Source organism: Arachis ipaensis, chromosome B7, assembly GCF_059453495.1.
Source record: "Arachis ipaensis isolate K30076 ecotype BB chromosome B7, ASM5945349v1, whole genome shotgun sequence".
NCBI lineage: Eukaryota > Viridiplantae > Streptophyta > Magnoliopsida > Fabales > Fabaceae > Arachis > Arachis ipaensis.
The window spans coordinates 89,394,949-89,417,592 of record NC_142442.1 but is presented as its reverse complement, the minus strand read 5'-3'; the positions used below and the strand labels follow the sequence as shown (position 1 = coordinate 89,417,592).

At 37.4% G+C, this 22,644-nt stretch overlaps 1 non-coding gene across 1 annotated transcript; it reads left to right on the top strand.

Moving 5' to 3' along the window:
- The first annotated feature begins 272 nt into the window (after positions 1–272).
- On the top strand, positions 273–380 carry LOC148553305 (small nucleolar RNA R71). Its single transcript, XR_015892975.1, has one exon. It is a non-coding gene; the product is annotated as a small nucleolar RNA R71 (small nucleolar RNA).
- Positions 381–22,644: the final 22,264 nt, after the last annotated feature.

Here is a 22,644-nt window from a genome sequence, read left to right as displayed (position 1 = left end):
TCATATTGACTTGCTGAGTCAATATTTTATTCTGAGCTAATATGGCATTCAGAGTATCAATTTTAAGAACTCCCTTCCTCATAGGCGTCGCATTACTCACAGGATTCCTTTCAGAAGTGTACAAACTGGTTATTTCCAACCATGTCAATGAGTTCTTGAGCTTCTGCAGGCATTTTCTTTAGGTGGATAGATCCACATGCAGAATGGTCCAGTGACATCTTTGATAACTCAGACAGACCATCATAGAATATATCAAGGATGGTCCATTCTGAAAGCATGTCAGAAGGACACTTTTTGGTCAGTTCCTTGTATCTTTCCCAAGCTTCATAGAGGGATTCTCCTTCTTTCTGTCTGAAGGTTTGAACATCCACTCTAAGCTTGCTAAGCTTTTGAGGAGGAAAGAACTTGGCTAAGAAAGCCGTGACCAGCTTATCCCAAGAGTTCAGGCTGTCTTTAGGTTGAGAGTCCAACCATACTCTAGCTCTGTCTCTTACAGCAAACGGGAAAAGCATAAGCCTGTAGACCTCGGGATCAACCCCATTGGTCTTAACAGTATCATAAATCTACAAGAATTCAGTTAAGAACTGAAAAGGATTTTCTGATGGAAGTCCATAAAACTTGCAATTCTGTTGCATCAAAGAAACTAATTGAGGTTTCAGCTCAAAGTTGTTTGCTCCAATGGCAGGGATTGAGATGCTTCTTCCATGTAAATTGGAATTTGGTGCAGTAAAGTCACCAAGCATCTTCCTTGCATTGTTATTATTTTCGGCCATGTCTCCTTCTTTTTCGAAAATTTCTGTTAGATTTTCTCCAGAGAGTTGTGCCTTAGCTTCCCTTAGCTTCCTCTTCAGAGTCCTTTCAGGTTCAGGATCGGCTTCAACAAGAATGTTCTTATCCTTGTTCCTGCTCATATGAAAAAGAAGAGAACACAAAAGAAAATATGGAATCCTCTATATCACAGTATAGAGATTCCTTATGCAAGTATAAGAAGAGAAGAATGTAAGAAGGAGAAGAGAAAAAATTCGAACACAGAGAGAGGGAGAGGGTTTGAATTTTTAAGAAGAAGTGAAGTGTTAGTAGATAAATAAATAATTAGAAGGAGGTGAGAGAGAAGAATTTTCGAAAATTAATTAAATTAGAATAAAAATATTTAAAATTAAATTTAAAATTCGAAAATTAAAATTGAAATTAAATTAAATTAGATTTTTAAAACAATTAATTAATTAAAAAGGAATTTTTTTTTTGAAAAAGAGGGAAGGGATTTTCGAAAATTAGAGAGAGAATTAGTTAGGTAGTTTTGAAAAAGATATGATTGAAACAAAGAGATACGATTAATTGAAAAAGATTTGAAAATTAAATTTGAAAAGATAAGAAGTTAGAAAAGACTTTGAAATTGATTTTGAAAAAGATGTGATTGAAATTTATTTTGAAAAAGATTTGAAAAAGAAATTTAAAAATATTTGATTTTGAAAATTAAAGTTGATTACTTGACTAACAAGAAACAAAAAGATTTGATTTTAAAATTTAAAGATTGAACCTTTCTTATTAGGCAAGTAACAACTTAATATTTTTGAATCAATCACATTAATTGTTAGCATTGAATTCGAAAATATAGAATAAAAATAAGAAAAAGATTTTGAAAATTAATTTGAAATTTTCGAAAATATGAAAGAAAAATTGAAAAGATTTAATTTTTGAAAAAGAATTGAAAAATATATAATTTTTAAATTGAAAATTTGATTTGACTCATAAGAAACAACTAAATTATAAAAAGTTTTGAAAAGTCAACTCAAATTTTCGAAAATTTATGAGTGAAAAAGGGAAAGATATTTTTTTGATTTTTGAATTTTAATAAAGAAAGAGAAAAACATCAAAAAGACTCAATGCATGAGAATTTTGGATCAAAACATGTGATGCATGCAAGAACACTATGAATGTCAAGATGAACACCAAGAACTTATTTTTGGAAAATTTTCAACAAAAAGAAAACATGCAGGACACCAAACTTAAAAATTTTTATTCTTTAGACATTAATGTTTCAAGAATGCATATGAAAAACAAGAAAAGACACAAAACAAGAAAATATGAAGATCAAACAAGAAGACTGGCCAAGAACAACTTGAAGATCATGAAGAATGCAACGCATGAAATTTTCGAAAATAAATTTTTTTTTTAGAAAATCAAAAAGATGCAATTGACACCAAACTTAAAACTTGACTCTAGACTCAAACAAGAAACACAAAAATATTTTTGATTTTATGATTTTGTTATTTTTTTCGGTTTTTTCGAAAATTATTTTGGGAAAAACGAAAAAGAAGAAGTATTTTTTTTTTAAAAAGTTTTCAAAAATAAAAAGAATAAAAACAAAGACTTAAAATTAAAATAAAATTACCTAATCTGAGCAACAAGATGAACCGTCAGTTGTCCAAACTCGAACAATCCCCGGCAACGGCGCCAAAAACATGGTGCGCAGAAATCGTGACGGTTCCATTCCTTGGTAACGGCGCTAAAAAATCAATATGCACGTTCATAATCTTAATTCTTTGTCACAACATCGCACAACTAACCAGCAAGTGCACTGGGTCATCCAAGTAATAAACCTTACGTGAGTAAGGGTCGATCCCACGGAGATTGTCGGCTTGAAGCAAGCTATGGTCACCTTGTAAATCTCAGTCAGGCGGATTCAAATGGATATAGAGTTTTAATAATTAAAAGATAAATAAAACATAAACTAGGATAGAGATACTTATGTAATTCATTAGTGAGAATTTCAGATAAGCGTATAGAGATGCTTTCGTTCCACTGAACCTCTGCTTTCCTACTGTCTTCATCCAACCATTTCTACTCCTTTCCATGGCAAGCTTTATGTAGGGCATCACCGTTGTCAATGGCTATATCCCATCCTCTCTGTGAAAATGGTCCAATGCGCTGTCACTGCATGGCTAATCATCTGTCGGTTCTCGATCATACTGGAATAGGATTTACTATCCTTTTGCGTCTGTCACTACTTCCAGATCCTACTCGGAATACCACAGACAAGGTTTATACTTTTCGAATCTCAAGAATGGCCATCCATGGGTTCTAACTTATACCACGAAGATTCTAATATCTCAGACTCGGTCCTCTGTATTAGATATCTAAGAGATATTCATTCTAGCTTGTTTGCATGTAGAACGGAAGTGTTTGTCAGGCACGCGTTCATAAGTGAGAATGATGATGAGCGTCACAAAATCATCACATTCATCATATTCTTGGGTGCGAATGGATATCTTAGAATAGGAATAAGCTTGAATTGAATAGAAAAATAATAGTACTTTGTATTAATTCATGAGGAACAGTAGAGCTCCACACCTTAATCTATGGTGTGTAGAAACTCTACCATTTGAAAATACATAAGTGATAATGGTCCAGGCATGGCCGAATGGCCAGTCCCCATGGAAGTCTAAGATAGCATTAAAACTAATCAAAGATGTAAATACAATAGTAAAAAGTCCTATTTATGCTAAACTAGTTACTAGGGTTTACAGAAATGAGTAAATGTTGCAGAAATCCACTTCCGGGGCCCACTTGGTGTGTGCTTGGGCTGAGCATTGAGTTTACACATGTAGAGGCTTCTCTTGGAGTTGAACGCCAGTTTGTAACCTGTTTCTGGCATTTAACTCCATTTTGCAACCTGTTTCTGGCATTTAACTCCAGAATGCAGCATGGAACTGGCGTTGAATGCCAGTTTGTGTCGTCTAAACTTGGGCAAAGTATGGACGATTATATACTGCTGGAAAGCCCTGGATGTCTACTTTCCAACGCAATTGAGAGCGCATCATTGGAAGTTCCGTAGCTCCAGAAAATCCACTTTGAGTGTAGGGAGGTCAGAATCCAACAACATCTGCAGTCCTTCTTCAACCTCTGAATCTGATTTTTGCTCAAGTCCCTCAATTTCAACCAGAAAATACCTGAAATCACAGAAAAACACACAAACTCATAGTAAAGTTCAGAAATGTGAATTTTAATTAAAAACTAATAAAAATATACTAAAAACTAATTAAATTATACTGAAAACTGAGTAAAAATAATGCCAAAAAGCGTATAAATTATCCGCTCATCAGGAATACAAAGCCAAGATGCCTTATCCTCAGAAACTCTGCCAAGCGGAACAGGATAAGCAATTTGCCCACTTTGTAGACTATCTCAGGACTCTTGAAATAAAGATCTCGTTTGTAGAGGCACTTTAGCAAATACCCTCTTATTCTAAGTTCATGAAAGAGATCTTAAGTCATAAGAAGGATTGGAGAGAAACTGAAAAAGTTTTCCTCACTAGAGAATGCAGTGCAGTCATTCTGAAAAGCTTAACAGAGAATCTTAAAGATCCCAGAAGCTTTATGATACCATGCACATTAGAGGGTGCTTGTACCAAGACAGCTCTATGTGACCTTGGGGCAAGTATCAACCTAATACCTGTATCCACTATCAGAAAGCTTGGCTTGACTGAAGAAGTCAAACCAACCCTAATATGCCTCCAACTCGCTGATGGCTCCATTAAATATCCATCAGGCATAATTGAGGACATGATTGTCAAGGTTGGGCCATTTGCCTTTCCAACTGACTTTGTAGTGCTGGAAATGAAGGAGCTCAAGATTGCAACTCTCATTCTAGGAAGACCCTTCCTAGCAACTGGACAAACTCTCATTGATGTACAAAAAGGGGAAGTGACCCTGAGAGTCAAAGAGGATGAGCTCAAGTTAAATGCTGTCAAAGCCATGCAGCATCTAGGCACATCAAATGACTGCATGAGCGTTGATATTATTGACAACTTGGTGGAAGAGATCAATATGATTGAGAGTCTTGAATCAGAGCTAGAGGACATCTTTAAAGATGTTAAGCCTGATCTGGAGGAACCAGAGAAAACGGAAGAACCTCTGAAAGCTCCTCAGGAAGAGGAGAGGCCTCCTAAACCTGAGCTCAAACCACTACCACCATCCCTGAAATATGCGTTTCTAGGAGAAGATGACACTTTTCCTGTGATCATAAGCTCTGCCTTAGAGCCACAGGAAGAGAAAGCACTACTTTAGGTGCTAAGGACACACAAGACAGCTCTTGGGTGGTCCATAAGTGACCTTAAGGGCATTAGCCCCGCCAGATGCATGCACAAGATTCTGTTAGAGGATGATGCTAAGCCAGTGGTTCAACCACAGAGGCAGTTGATAAACCCATATTTTATGAAGTATTTTGTGCTCAATTTAAGTGATTTACTCAACCCTTCACCCACTTATTCATGTAAATTGCATGGTTTTACTTTTCCTTCCTTACTTTATGATATATGTGAAAACATGTTTTCTTATGCTTTAAAAATATTAATTTTTAATTATCCTTTATTACCATTCGATGCCGTGATTTGTGTGTTAAGTATTTTCAGGTTTCATAGGGCATGAATGGCTTACGGAGAGGAAACATACAAAAATGGAAGGAAAGCACAAAAATGGAGTTTTGAAGAAAAGGTAGCGACGCGAACGCATGGATGACGCGGCCGCGTGCCTAGCGTGAAAAGGCATCGACGCGCACGCGTGACTGACGCGGACGCGTGCCTTGAGCAGAACGTAAATGACGCGTACGCATGACCGACACGTATGCATGACAAGGAAAACTCCCAGATGACGCAAACGCGTTACCCACGCGAATGCGTGACAGGCGCCACATACCAGAATCTGCAGAAAATGCCCCCAGCGATTTCTGGACCCTTTTTCGGCCCAATTCTGAATCGAGAAACACAGAATATAAGCCAGAGAATGGAGGAATCAAAGGGGGACAACTTATCCTACATTCACAATTCAGAATTTTAGATTTAGATGTAGTTTTTAGAGAGAGAGGTTCTCTCCTCTCTCTTAGGATTTAGGATTAGGATTCCTCTTAAAGGAATTAGGATTTCTTCTTCTCAATTTCCAGTTTAATATTCCTTTTATTTATTTTCTCAATTTAGTTTATGAACTCTTTATGTTTGGATTGATTTTCTTTTATTAATGGAATTTGAGGTATTTCAGAATTATGATTGCTTTCCTTTATTTATCTAAATAATTTAGATTTTTCCCTTTTGGCTTTGGTTGATTAATTGGTAACTCTCGAGTTGTCAAACTCATCGTGATTGATAATTGTTATCTTTGCTGATTGATTTAAATTCCTATAACTCTAGTCTTTCCTTAGGAGTTGACTAGGACTTTAGGTGTTAAATTGATTTATCCACTTGACTTACCTTCATAGTTAGAGGTTAACTTAGTGGGGAGCAAAATATAATTCTCATCACCATTGATAAGGATAACTAGGATAGGACTTCTAATTTTTATACCGTGCCAAGAGTTTTATTAGCTATTGATTTATTAATTCCTGCAATCTATTTTTCTCATTCAAACCTTTTTCAAAAACCCAAAAACACTATTTTCCATAACCAATAATAAATCATACTTCCCTGCAATTCCTTGAGATACGACCCGAGGTTTAAATACTTCGGTTATAAATTTTATTGGATTTGCTTAAGTGACAACCAAAACTTTTGTACGAAAGGATTCTCTGTTGGTTTAGAAACTATACTTACAACGCAATAATATTTGTGAAAATTCTTCACCGATAGAAATCAGATCGTCAGCAGTTAAATCCGGCCATGAAGGATGTGGAGCAGAAAGAGGTTACCAAATTACTAGAGGCTAGGATTATTTATCCTATTTCTGATAGCCCCTGGGTGAGCCCTGTCCAAGTCGTCCCAAAGAAGCGAGGTATGACAGTGATTCATAATGAAAAAAATGAACTGGTTCCTACAAGAACAGTTATAGGGTGGGGTATGTGTATTGACTACAGAAGGCTCAATACAGCCACCAGAAAGGATTATTTTCCTTTACCATTCATAGACCAGATGCTAGAAAGACTAGCAGGTCATGACTATTACTGCTTTTTGGATGGCTATTCAGGTTATAACCAAATTGCAGTAGATCCTAAGGATCAAGAGAAAACAGCATTCACATGTCCATCTGGAGTATTTGCCTACAGAAGGATGCCTTTTGATCTGTGCAATGCACCTGCAACCTTTCAGAGATGCATGCTTTCTATCTTCTCTGATATGGTGGAGAAATTTCTAGAAGTCTTCATGGATGACTTCTCAGTATTTGGAGATTCATTCAGCTCCTGTCTTGATCATAGCACTTGTTTTGAAAAAGGTGCCAAGAGACTAACCTGGTTTTAAACTAGGAAAAATGTCACTTTATGGTGACTGAAGGAATTGTCCTTGGGCATAAAATTTCGAACAAAGAAATAGAGGTGGATCAAGATAAGGTAGAGGTAATTGAAAAATTACCACCACCTGCTAGTGTTAAGGCAATCAGAAGCTTTCTGGGGCATGCAGGATTCTATAGGAGATTTATAAAAGATTTTTCAAAAATCACAAAACCCTGAGTAATCTGCTAGCTGCTGATATGTAACGACCCAACTCCCAGTATGCCATGGTCATACAAGAAGCTAAGTGTTACTAACTTGTCCTTCCTAACTATTATCTATTATTTAATATATGAGCCTGTGCCTTGTTAGAACATTGCCAATTTAACGAGTAACTTTTTTTTTATTCGCTGCGGATGATAATGTAAGAATAAACAAGCATACATTGAAAGCAATAAAAGCAAGCATAGAGAAATATAGGAATATAGCAGATAATATACATCATGTACACTATATCAAAACATGTAGCTTTTACACAAGATCAAGTCAGTTTACATCCTCGTCAACCTACGTAGCTAATATATACACGACACTCCCAGGGCCTGGCCTATACAAAAAAAGCCGCTAAACTGGCACCCAGGCTAGCCTAACCACTATATAGCTCCTAGCTCTCGGGTGTAATAACACAAGTGAGAGACCAACTAATAGATAATATCAAACTAGAGTGTCATCAAAAGAATACCCCTACGGCTGTCAAACTATATCTACACGTGGCCGTTCAAAATATCATCGTGAGGCTCGCCCATCTCCTCATTCTGCTCTATCTCTATCTCAGGGATCCTCTTCCTCCTCATCGTTTGCGGCTACAACTATACACTCAGATCCACCAGAAACACTGCTGTCACTATGTACAAAACCATTCGCGAGCACAGGTCTGTTTGCGTATATCGGAGCTACCCTGTCATCCGGTAGAGCCGACTTAGTAAGCTATGGAAAGTCTAAGATTGGCTCAGGGGGAAGGTCCCACTCTGGTAGAATCACATGTACGTACTCTCCAGCTATCTTGGGCTCATCAAAAACGATAGGCTCTGGTGCCACCTCATTCAAGGGTTGAGCTGGTATAGAGTGTCCGTGATCATCGGGAAAAGGAGGTCCAGGTGCATTAGGGTGTAACCAGGATAAGGGAAAGTCGTAGGGATCATCAGGATTAAAAAGCGGACTACACAAAGGATGTTGGAAGAGATGGTTTTGTAATGTATAACATCTCATACGAAGCTCCGCACTCAGAATGTAGTAACCATAGTACACTGGATCCTCGTAAATGTATAGGTCTTCGACTTCATAGAATATCATGCCCGATTCCATCTGAAGGGGAGGAAGGGAGAGAAGGGGGTAAGAACTGGGGAGTTCTTAGTAGGGTCAGGGTTATTAGTTACATTCATTTACACGATGTCGATTAGTAGACGAATAATAGAATATAGGGAAGCAGTAAACAGAAGATAAAGATAGAAAGAGTAAGTAGAGATAACAGAAAGCAAAACATAAATAAAAGAATACAAGAAAATGTAACACAGAAATAGCATACAAGCAAACAAACATAAGGAAATAGATCACACACAGAAAGGAATGCAACAGAGAATGATGCGCAGACAAGAATGATGCATGTCTAGCCCTAGCGCAGGCCATGAGCTCATGTGTCGGTTGGCTGCATGCAATCCCGACATTTATCCGGTCAGGAGTAATCCTGATTTCCCAGATACGATTTTCCGTTCCTAAAGGATAGTAATAGCCACTCATTCGAGACGACCTCTGCTTAACGCAGGAAACTCTGCTCTGCTCTGGGTAATTAGAAAATGGCTGTAGGTAACTTAGTATCCCCACAGAAACTCTGGGTTGCATCAAGCAACTAATATGTATTAAATATAGCTTTGGGTTGCGTCAAGCAACTAATATATATATAAATATAGCTTTGGGTTGCATCAAGCAACTAATATATATAAATATAGCTCTGGGTTGCATCAAGCAACTAATATATATATAAATATCTCTTTATTATATTACTCTTCTCTTTATATCTCTTTACTCTGTTCTGGTTTTTCTTTTCTTTGTATCTCTTTACTCTGATCTGGTTACTCTGTTCTCTGTATCTCTGTACTTTTCTCTGATTACTCATTCCTTTATATCTATGTTACTCTTCTTCTCTTTATCTCTTTACTCTACTCTGATTACTCTGTTCTCTGTATTTCTCTATTCTGCTCTGATTTCTCTGCTTAACGTATATATTTAAAGCTTATGTAAATTTTGGTATGAATAGTTAGCTTGTCCCAAGTATAGGTTCATTAAGTCTATACTGAAACAATTTAACTTTTCATATAATACCTAACCTTAGTCACAACTCAAGAACTAACTATGTTGCCCTAGTTCGTTCACTAATCTCTGTCTGTTTTTCTATCATTAAAACTTTACAGACTTTTCTTCGACTTTTATCTTTTCTTCAACTTTTTATCTTTCTTTTATCTTTGCCTCACTAATATGTTCTTACCACTCCCTAGGTGTTTTATGAAGGTAATTATGAGATTCTGCACTTAAAGTTGTCTTTCTAAAGCTTTTACAGAAAACTGCCTTTTCCGTATTATTTTATTATTTTTATTAAAAAATTATTTTTAAATAAATATTATTATTTAATATTTTAATATTATTTATTATTTTATTAATATATTTTCGAAAATTACCTTCCTTTAACCTTTTACTTTATAAATTCACTTTTTACCACTTGTAACTTTTAATGTTTCTACTTCAACCACCCTAACTTTCAGAAATTACAAAATAACCCCTCAAACACCAAAATATTTACTTCCTTGCCTGTTCTAAGATCTAAAAGGTGTTCTTCAATGTTCTTCACCACACTCAAAGTGTTCTTCATGTTCTTCGTAAATTCTTCAAATTCTTTCTTTGTTTTTACCCGTTTTTCAGTCTTTTCAGCAATCGATTTTTACCATAATTCATAATAAATTAGCAGCCACTAAAACCCCATATTTTCCACATGATTTTAACATAAATTGAACCTCAATTTAGGCCTAGGGTTTCGTTTTTCCAGTTGCTCCAAGAACATGAACTCAAAGCATAAATTTCATCAAATTTCATCAAAATTTCACCAAATTTTCACCAAGAATCAATCATACATGCAACCAATTTTTAGCACAGCAATATCATACAACATTTACACAACTCAAACACAAATAATCAAGATTAATTTTGTCATACCCTACCTTGATTTGCAGCTCCAAATCCGGTTACTCTTTGAAGTGTTCTTAAAGCACTTTTTCCTCCTAAAACACATCAAGAACAACTTTAAAACTCTAAACCATCAACTAAACGAACTTCAGCAGAATCTTAGGAAGGTTATCCTCACCTTAAACATGCAGGAAATCAAAGATCTTTGGCCCACAAGTCAAGCTAAGCAAGAGATCTAAGGAAGAACATCAAGAAAACACTTGTTTAAGCATGTTTCCTTGAAAACCGAATTCAAATGGGAAAGGGACAGACATCTAACCTTATTTCCAGCCTTGATAAGTTACATGGTTATGTAGAGAAAGAAGAGAGGATCATTTTGGTGAAATCGGAGTTTTGATTTGAGTTTTAGTTAAGAAGAAATCAAGCTTTGAAGATTAAGTGTTCATGAAGGTTTCTCTCTTTTCTCTCTTGTTATTTTCGTCCAAAATGAAGAAATGAGACAGCCTTGGAGTGTCTTGAGGGTGTAGGGTGAGTTGTGATTGGTTGGCTTGGAGGTGGATTAAAATAATATTAAAATATCTCAGGTGTATAACTACTAAAACTAGGTGTATCGGAACACTTGTAAAAACATCTCTAAAAATTATTTTCTGAGCTACTAGAGTAAATGACACTAGTAACATATTTATTATGAGAATAAAACATGTATAATAAGGCCTTAGCATTTCTAAAGTCATCAGAGAGTGCTGGTGCTAAGCTGCACCAGTAAACTGTGAACCCAGTTAAACCGATTTTCTATTTTTAACTAAAACTAATCAGGTAACCTTATAATATCATTCAAGAATCTTCTAATACTCATATAATGATGATATTATCCTATTATCTCTATTCTCTCTTGAATCGAGTCCGGTTCGTCAAATTGAGACTATTTACGAAAAACCGAATCAAAACTCCTAACTGATACGGTTCAAAAATTAGGTTCTTCGTGACTGTGTTATCGAGCTTGCCTCATAAAAGGTTATAACTTAAAGATGACATAATGACAATGAGGATTGAGATACTTGATGATATATCAGAGGTTCTCCCCTTACTGATCCTCCGGAGAAATCTGTACTTTCAGAAAAGATCTGGCGTACTTAAAAATCAGGGTTGTTACATTCTACCCTCCTAAAAGAAAATTTTGCCCTCAAGATTTCAGTTACCTGAGAACAAACGTGGGTAATCAGCCTTAATTCTATATTCTAGTTCCCAAGTGTGCTCTTCTTCTCCTCTTGGTCCCCATGCTACTTTGACTAAGCGAACAGTCTTGCCTTTCAGCTGCTTATCACTTCTTTCTACGATCTGAACTGGTGATGCTTGGTATGTCAAACTGTTTCGTAACTGTACTGTCTCTGGCTGTAAAATGTGACTCTCTTCGGGGATATATATATCTTAAGTTGCGATACATGAAAAACATCATGAAGGTTTAATAAGTAAGGAGGAAGGGCTATTTGATAAGCTACTAGACCGACTCTTTTAAGTATTTGGAAAGGTCCTATATATCGAGCGTTAAGCTTTTTAGTCTTAAGGGCTCTACCTATTCCAGTAGTCGAGGTTACTTTTAGAAAAACATGGTCTCCCTAACTAAACTCTAAGGGTTTATGTCTATTATCGGCATAGCTCTTTTGACGGCTTTGTGCTGTCTGGATCTTCTGACGAATCCCCTTTATCTTCTTAGTAGTTTCTTGCACTAAGTCTGGACCCAAGATACTAGCTTCTCCATCATCATTCCAACACAATGGTGTCTGACATCTTCTTCTGTAGAGAGCTTCATAAGGTGCCATCCCGATACTTTGTTGGCAACTATTGTTGTAGACAAATTCGACCAACAACAAATACTTATCCCAGCTGCTTTGGTTATTTATCATACATGATTGTAACATGTCTTCTAACATCTGGATTGTCTGCTCTGATTGTCCGTCTATCTGAGGATGGTACGCTATACTCGTGTGCAATTCTGTTTCGAACGCTTTCTGAAAAGCTCCCCAGAATCTAGTAGCAAACCTCAAAACTCAATATGAGACAATTTACGAAGGTATCTCGTGCAGTCGTACAATTTCTTGAATATATATATTCGTTCTAACCTTTCTAAAGTATAGTCAACTCGAATCGAAAAGAAGCACGCCGATTTTGTCAACCTGTCCACAATCACCCAAATGGCATCACGTCCTATTGAGGTTCTTGGCAATCTCGTGATAAAATCCATGGTGATCTGCTCTCATTTCCATTGTGGTATTTCTAAGGGTTGCAGGGTTCCTGACGAATTCTGATGTTCCACCTTCACCTTCTGACAGGTTAAACATTTTGAGACACAATCAGCTACCTTTTTTTTTTCAAGCCCGGCCACCAGAACGTTTGTTTCAAATCTTGATACATCTTTGTCACCCCAGCATGCATAAGAAATCTACTTTAGTGAGCTTATGCAAGAATCCTTTTTCGCAATTCTCCAGAGTTAGGCATACAAATTCCATTTTTTTACCTCCATAGACCATTACGATTATGTCTCACAGCTTCTAGTTCTTTTGCTCCCATACGTCTCAACATTGTCATCATTTCTGAATCCTAAACACAATCTTTGGTATATCTGGCTTGCTTACTCGAATTTGGTGATGACCCGATCACAAGTCAATCTTAGAGAACACAGTTGCACCTTTCAACTGATCCATCAAATCATCAATCCGTGGAATTGGATACTTGTTCTTAATAGTGACCTTATTTAGCTGTCACTAATCTACGCAAAGTCTCATTCCACCGTCCTTCCACTTTACTAGCAATACTGGAGCTTCCCAAGGTGATGCACTGGGACAAATAAATTTCTTTTCAAGTAGCTCATCCAACTGCTTCTTTAATTTTGTAAGTTCCAGTAGTGACATCCGGTACGGTGCTATAGATATTGGTCCGGTTCCAGGTACTAGATCAATGCTGAACTCTATCTCTCGTTGAGGGGAAACTCAGGAATGTCATCTAAAAAAACATCAAGAAATTCCTTCACCACTCGGATTCGTTCTAAGCTTAGTTCACTGTCATTCGAGCTAGCCACTAACAGAATGTACCTCTCACAATCACTCCCGTCTAAGGTAAGTCTTACAGAATTTAGATATAAGGTATGAGATAAAAATGGTTTAGTATGTGGACTATCAGATGGAATAATAGCAGTTCTTTCAAAGCAATCATGGAAAACATGATATTTAGATAACCAATCCAGCCCTAGAATAACTTCTAGAGCACATGGAGGCAAACAGATTACATCATGTATGAAAGTCCTGTTCCTAATAGTAAATGGTACTTGCAGGCACACTAAGCTGGTCAAAGAATTTTGGGATGCAGGTGTATGGAGAATTAAATCAAAATTTAACTCAGAGAAATCTAGTCCCAACTCACGAGCAACAGTTAAAGAAATAAAGGAATGCGATGCATCTGAGTCATACAATACAGTTAGAAATCGATTCTTGACATAGCACTGACCTTGGATCAGGGCGTCTGATTGCATAGCATCATTAGCAGTCATAGCAAACACTCGGCCTTGTTGCTGGGTTCGTACTGGATTCCGAACAAACTTTCTTGGGTAGATCCTAGCTGTGTGTCCAGATTTCTCACAAGTAAAACAAGCGTATGTTTCTTACAGCATCCAAATCTGACATAACCCTAACCATGGAGATCATAACAGCTGTGAGGATAGCTATGCCTTGCATCGATTCGTCGTTCAAAACTCTATTAAACTTTGCCTCAGTCATTATGGTCCTATTCGCACCAAACAATCAACATTAAGGTGATCAGTCTTAATATTTCAAGTAAGGCACAAACATTTAAAAAATGAGTACTCATAGACATTCATGCCAAATGTATCTTAAAGATACCCTAACAACATGAGACACACAAGCAGAGTATGTAATGAAGCATAGTCAGTCCACTCCCCAAGCTCTATTGGGAATAAACTGCTCTGATACCAAATTGTAATGACCCAACTCCCAGTATGCCATGGTCATACAAGAAGCTAAGTGTTACTAACTTGTCCTTCCTAACTATTATCTATTATTTAATATATGAGCATGTGCCTTGTTAGAACATTGCCAATTTTACGAGTAACTTTTTTTTTTTTTATTTGCTGCGGATGATAATGTAAAAATAAACAAGCATACATTGAGAGCAATAAAAGCAAGCATAGAGAAATATAGAAATATAGTAGATAATATACATCATGTACACTATAATAAAACAGGTAGCTTTAACACATGATCAAGTCAGTTTACATCCTCGTCAACCTACGTAGCTAATATATACACAACACTCCCAGGGCCTGGCCTATACAAAAAGCCGCTAAACTGGTGCCCAGGCTAGCCTAACCACTATAAAGCTCCCAGCTCTCGGGTGTACTAACAGAAGTGAGAGACTAACTAATAGATAATGTCAAACTAGAGTGTCATCAAAAAAATACCCCTACGGCTGTCAAACTATATCTACACATGGCCGTTCAGAAGATCGTCGTGAGGCTCGCCCATCTCCTCATTCTGCTCTATCTCTATCTCAGGGATCCTCCTCCTCCTCGTCGCCTGCGGCTACAACTATACGCTTAGATCCACCAGAAACACTGCTATCACTATGTACAAAACCATTCACGAGCACAGGTCTATTCACGTATATCGGAGCTACCCCATCATCCAGTAGTGCTGACTCAGTAGTCTGTGGAAAGTCAAAGATTGGCTCAGGGGGAAGGTCCCACTCTGGTAGAATTACATGTACGTACTCTCCAGCTATCTTGGGCTCATCAGGAATGATAGGCTCAGGTGCCACCCCATTCAAGGGTTGAGCTGGTATAGAGTGTCTGTGATCATCGGAAAAAGGATGTCCAGGTGCATTAGGGTGTAACCAGGATAAGAGAAAGTCGTAGGGATCATCAGGATCAAATAGTGGACTACGCAAAGGATGTTGGAAGGGATGGTTTTGTAACGTATAACGTCTCATACGAAGCTCCACACTCAGAATGTAGTAACCATAGTACATTGGATCCTCGTAAATGTATAGGTCTTCGACTTCATAGAATATCACGCCCGATCCCATCTGAAGGGGAGGAAGAGAGAGAAGGGGGTAAGAACTGGGGAGTTCTTAGTAGGGCCGGGGTTATTAGTTACGTTCATTTACACGGTGTCGATTAGTAGACGAATAACAAAATATAGCGAAGCAGTAAATAGAAGATAAAGATAGAAAGAGAAAGTAGAGACAATAGAAAGCAGAACACAAACAAAAGAATACAAGGAAATGTAACACAGAAATAGCATACAAGAAAACAAACATAAGGAAATAGATCACACACAGAAAGGAATGCAACAAAGAATGATGCGCAGACAAGAATGATGCATGTCTAGCCCCAGCGCAGGCCATGAGCTTATGTGTCGGTTGGCTGCCCGCAATCCCGACATTTATCCGGTCACGAGTAATCCCGATTTCCCAGATACAATTTTCCGTTCCTAAAGGATAGTAATAGCCACTCATTTGAGATGGCCTCTGCTTAACGCAAGAAACTCTGCTCTGCTATGGGGAATCGGAAAATGGCTTTAGGTAACTTAGTATCCCTACAGAAACTCTGGGTTGCATCAAGCAACTAATATGTATTAAATATAGCTCTGGGTTGCGTCAAGCAACTAATATATATATATATATATAAATATAGCTCTGGGTTGCATCAAGCAACTAATATATATATAAATATCTTTTTATTATATTACTCTTCTCTTTATATCTCTTTACTCTGTTATGGTTTCTCTTTTCTCTGTATCTCTTTACTTTGCTCTAGTTACTCTGTTCTCTGTATCGCTTTACTTTTTTCTGATTACTCATTCCTTTATATCTATGCTACTCTTCTTCTCTTTATCTCTTTACTCTACTCTGATTACTCTGTTCTCTGTATTTCTCTATTGATTTCTCTGCTTAACGTATATATTTAAAGCTTATGTAAATTTCGGTATGAATAGTTAGCTTGTCCCAAGTATAGGTTCATTAAGTCTATACTGAAACAGTTTAACTTTTCATATAATACCTAACCCTAGTCACAACTCAAGAACTAACTATGTTGCCCTAGTTCGTTCACTAATCTCTGTCTGTTTTTCTATCAATAAAACTTTACAGACTTTTCTTCGACTTTTATCTTTTCTTCAACTTTTTATCTTTCTTTTATCTTTGCCTCACTAATATGTTCTTACAACTCCCTAAGTATTTTATGAAGGTAATTATGAGATTCTGCACTTAAAGTTGTCTTTCTAAAGCTTTTACAGAAAACTGTCTTTTCCGTATTATTTTATTATTTTTATTAAAATATTATTTTTAAATAAATATTATTATTTAATATTTTAATATTATTTATTATTTTATTAATATATTTTCGAAAATTACCTTCCTTTAACCTTTCACTTTATAAATTCACTTTTTACCACCCGTAACTTTTAATATTTCAACTTTAACCACCCTAACTTTCAGAAATTACAAAATAACCCCCCAAACACCAAAATATTTACTTCCTTGCCCTTTCGAAGATCTAAAAGGTGTTCTTCAGTGTTCTTCACCACACTCAAAGTGTTCTACGTGTTCTTCGTAAATTCTTCAAATTCTTTCTTTGTTTTTACCCGTTTTTCAGTCTTTTCAGCAACCGATTTTTACCATAATTCATAATAAATCAGCCACTAAAATCCCATATTTTCCACATGATTTTAACATAAATTGAACCTCAATTTAGGCCTTGGGTTTTGTTTTTCCAGCTGCTCCAAGAACATGAATTCAAAGCTTAAATTTCATCAAATTTCATCAAAATTTCACCAAATTTTCACTAAGAATCAATCATATATGCAACCAATTTTTAGCACAGCAAAATCATACAACATTTACGCAACTCAAACATAAATAATGAAGATTAATTTTGTCACACCCTACCTTGATTTGCTGCTCCAAATCCGGTTACTCTTTGAAGTGTTCTTAAAGCACTTTTTCCTCCTAAAACACATCAAGAACAACTTTAAAACTCTAAACCATCAACTAAACAAACTTCAGTAGAATCTTAGGAAGGTTATCCTCACCTTAAACATGCAGGAAATCAAAGATCTTTGGCCCACAAACCAAGCTAAGCAAGAGATCTAAGGAAGAACATCAAGAAAACACTTGTTTAAGCATGTTTCCTTGAAAACCGAATTCAAATGGGAAAGGGACATCCATCTAACCTTATTTCCAGCCTCGATAAGTTACATGGTTATGTAGAGAAAGAAGAGAGGATCATTTTGGTGAAATCGAAGTTTTGATTTGAGTTTTAGTTCAGAAGAAATCAAGCTTTGAAGATTAAGTGTTCATGAAGGTTTTTCTCTTTTCTCTCTTGTTATTTTCGTCCAAAATGAAGAAATGAGACAGCCTTGGAGTGTCTTGGGGGTGTAGGGTGAGTTGTGATTGGTTGGCTTGGAGGTGGATTAAAATAATATTAAATTATCTCAGGTGTATAACTACTAAAACTAGGTGTATCGGAACACTTGTAAAAACATCTCTAAAAATTATTTTTTGAGCTACTAGATTAAATGACACTAGTAACATATTTATTATAAGAATAAAACATGTATAATGAGGCCTTAGCATTTCTAAAGTCATCAGAGAGTGCTGGTGCTAAGTTGCACCAGTAAAGTGTGAACCCGGTTAAATTGATTTTCTATTTTTAACTAAAACTGATCAGGTAACCTTATAATATCGTTCAAGAAGCTTCTAATACTCATATAATGATGATAATATCCTATTATCTCTCTTCTCTCATGAATCGAGTCCGGTTCGTCAAATTGAGATTATACAAAAAACCGAATCAAAACTCCTAATCGATACGGTTCAAAAATTAGGTTCTTCGTGACTGTGTTATCGAGCTTGCCTCATAAAAGGTTCTAACTTAAAGATGACATAATGACAATGAGGATTGAGATACTTGATCATATATCAGAGGTTCTCCCCTTACTGATCCTCCGGAGAAATCTGTACTTTTAGAAAAGATCTCGCGTACTTGAAAATCAGGGTTGTTACATGATACACCATTTGTCTTTGACACATAGTGTTTGCAAGCCTTCAAAACTCTGAAGGCTAGGCTAGTCACAGCACCTATCATTTCTGCACCAGACTGGACATCACCATTCGAGTTAATGTCTGATGCCAGTGACCATGTTATTGGTGCAGTATTATGACAAAGGCATAACAAGCTTCTGCACGTCATATACTATGCCAGCCGTGTTCTAAATGACGCACAGAAGAATTACACAACCACAGAAAAAGAGCTGCTTGCAGTGGTTTATGCCATTGACAAGTTTAGATCCTATTTAGCAGGATCAAAAGTGATTGTCTACACTAACCATGCTGCTCTTAAATATCTACTCACGAAGCAGGATTCAAAACCCAGGCTCATAAGATGGGTGTTGCTTCTGCAATAGTTTGATATAGAAATAAGAGAACGAAAAGGGACAGAGAACCAGGTAGCTGATCACCTGTCCCGGATAGAACCAGTAGCAAGGGCATCCCTCCCTCCTACTGAGATCTCTAAGACCTTTCCAGATGAGCAACTCTTTGCCATTCAAGAAGTACCATGGTTTGCAGACATTGCAAACTATAAAGCTGTGACATTTATACCCAAGGAGTACTGCAGGCAGCAAACAAAAAAATTAATTTCTGATGCAAAGTACTACTTGTGGGATGAGCCATATCTATTTAAGAGATGTGCAGACGATGTAATCCGTAGATGTGTACCAAGAGAAAAGGCATAGAAGATCCTATGGCACTGCCATGGATCACAATATGGAGGACATTTCGGACGTGAGCGAACAGCCACTAAGGTCCTCCAATGTGGCTTCTACAGGCCTACTCTCTATAGAGATTTCTGAGAGTTTATGCGTAACTGTGACAGTTGCCAGAGAGCTGGTAACCTGCCTTACGGTTATGCCATGCCTCAATAAGGGATCTTAGAAATTGAGTTGTTTGATGTATGGACTATTGACTTCATGGGGCCTTTCCCACCGTCATACTCAAACACTTACATTCTGGTGGCAGTAGACTATGTATCCAAGTGGGTAGAGGCAATTGCAATACCCACTAATGATACTAGGACAGTACTGAAGTTCCTCCAGAAGCATATCTTTAGCAGATTTGGTGTCCCCAGAATACTAATCAGTGAGGGAGGAACTCATTTCTGCAATAAACAGCTTGACTCTGCTCTGATCCGATATGGAATTAACCACAAAGTGGCAACTCCATATCATCCACAGACAAATGGGCAGGCTGAAGTCTCAAATAGAAAACTAAAATGAATCCTGGAACGGACTGTAAGTACCCGTAGAAATGATTGGGCAAGGAGTCTGGATGATGCTCTATGGGCATACAAAACTGCATTCAAAACTCCTATAGGGACCTCTCCATACCAGCTTGTGTATGGAAAAGTGATGAGCGGATAATTTATACGCTTTTTGGCATTATTTTTAGTATGTTTTTAGCATGTTTTAGTTAGTTTTTATTATATTTTTATTAGTTTTAATTTAAAATTCACTTTTTTGGAATTTACTATGAGTTTATGTGTTTTTCTATGATTTTAGGTATTTTCTGGCTGAAATTGAGGGACCTGAGCAAAAATCTGATTCAGAGGCTGAAAAGGACTGCAGATGCTGTTGGATTCTGACCTCCCTGCACTCGAAGTGGATTTTCTTGAGCTACAAAAACCCAATTGACGCGATCTTAATTGCGTTGGAACGTAGACATCCAGGGCTTTCCAGCAATATATAATAGTCCATACTTTGTCTAAGATTTGATGGCCCAAACCGGCGTTCAAAGTCAGCATCAGAATTCCCAGCGTTAAACGCCGGAACTGGCACCAAAGCTGGAGTTAAACGCCCAAACTGGCACAAAAGCTGGCGTTTAACTCCAGGAAAAGCCTCCACTCGAAAATGCTTCAATGCTCAGCCCAAGCACACACCAAGTGGGCCCCGGAAGTGGATTTTTACGTCATTTACTCATTTCTGTAAACCCTAGGTCACTAGTTCATTATAAATAGGACCTTTTGCTATTGTATTTTCACCTCATGACACTTTACATGTTTCTTGTTGTGTTCTCTACGGCATGAGTCTCTAAACCCCATTGTTGGGGGAGAGGAGCTCTGCTGCTCTTCATGAATTAATGCAATTACTACTGTTTTCCATTCTATTACGCTTGCGTCCATTCTAAGATATTCATTCGCACTTCAACTTGATGAATGTGATGATCCGTGACACTCATCATCATTCTCACCTATGAATGCGTGCCTGACAACCACCTCCATTCTATCTTAGATTGAATGCATATCTCTTAGCCTCATGATTCAAATCAAAGTCTTCGTGGTATAAGCTAGAATTATTGGCGGCCATTCCTGAGATCTGGAATGTCTAAACCTTGTCTGTGGTATTCTGAGTAGGATCTGGGAAGGGATGGCTGTGATGAGCTTCAAACTCGCGATTGTTGGGCGTGTGACAGACGCAAAAAGATCAATGGATCCTATTCCAGCATGATCGAGAACCGACAGATGATTAGCCGTGCGGTGACAGCGCATTTGGAACATTTTCACTGAGAGGACGGGATGTAGCCATTAACAACGGTGATGCCCAACATAAAGCTTGCCATGGAAGGAGTCTTGCGTGTATGAAGAAGAAGACAGTAGGAAAGCAGAGGTTCAGAAGACAAAGCATCTCCAAAGCCTCAACCTGTTCTTCATTACTGCATAACAAGTATTTATTTCATGTTCTTTTACTTTTTACAATTAAATCTTAGAATTACTGATATCCTGACTAAGAGTTACAAGATAACCATAGTGGTGCACGAAATTGTGATCTCAGGCAACGGCGCCAAAAACTCTGTACGCACGTCTTAATAAATCGTTTTTCAGTCACAACTTCGATACAACTAACCAGCAAGTGCACTGGGTCGTCCAAGTAATAAACCTTACATGAGTAAGGGTCGATCCCACGGAGATTGTTGGTATGAAGCAAGCTATAGTCATCTTGTAAATCTCAGTCAGGCAGATAATAATTGATTATGGAGTTTTCGAAAATAAATAATAAGTAGATAGAAAATAAAGATAAAAATACTTATGTATATCATTGGTGAGAATTTCAGATAAACGTATAGAGATGCTTTCGTCCCTCTGAACTTCTGCTTTCCTGCTGTCTTCATCCAATCAGTTTTACTCCTTTCTATGGCTGGCTTTATGTAAGGACATCACCATTGTCAATGGCTACTTTTCATCCTCTCTGGAAAATGGTCCGATGTGCTGTCACTGCATGGCTAATCATCTGGAGGCATCACCGTGGTCAATGGCTGCATCCTATCCTCTTGTGAAAATGGTCCAAATGCTCTGTCACAGCACGGCTAATCATCTGAGGTTCTCGATCATACTGGAATAGGATTCACCCTCCTTTTGCGTCTGTCACTACGCCTAGCACTCGTGAGTTTGAAGTTCGTCACAGTCATTCAATCCCAGCGTCCTACTCGGAATACCACAGACAAGGTTTAGACTTTCCGGACTCTCATGAATGCCGCCATCAATCTAGCTTATACCACGAAGATTCTGATTAAGAGATCCAAGAGATACTCATTCAATCTAAGGTAGAACGGAAGTGGTTGTCAGGCACGCGTTCATAGGGAATGATGATGATTGTCACGTTCATCACATTCATGTTGAAGTGCGAATGAATATCTTAGAAGCGGAATAAGTTGAATTGAATAGAAAAACAGTAGTACTTTGCATTAATTCATGAGGAACAGCAGAGCTCCACACCTTAATCTATGGAGTGTAGAAACTCTATCGTTTGAAAATACATAAGTGAAAGGTTCAGGCATGACCGAATTGCCAGCCCCCAAAACGTGATCACAGGATCAAAAATACAATCCAGGATGTCTAATACAATAGTAAAAAGTCCTATTTATACTAAACTAGTTACTAGGGTTTACAGAAGTAAGTAATTGATGCATAAATCCACTTCCAGGGCCCACATGGTGTGTGCTTGGGCTGAGCTTGAATGTTACACGTGCAGAGGCTCTTTTTAGAGTTGAACGCCAGGTTGCAACGTGTTTCTGGCGTTCAACTCTGGTTCGTAACGTGTCTCTGGCGTTTAACTCTAGACTGCAGCATAGAACTAGCATTCAACGCCCTTTTACGTC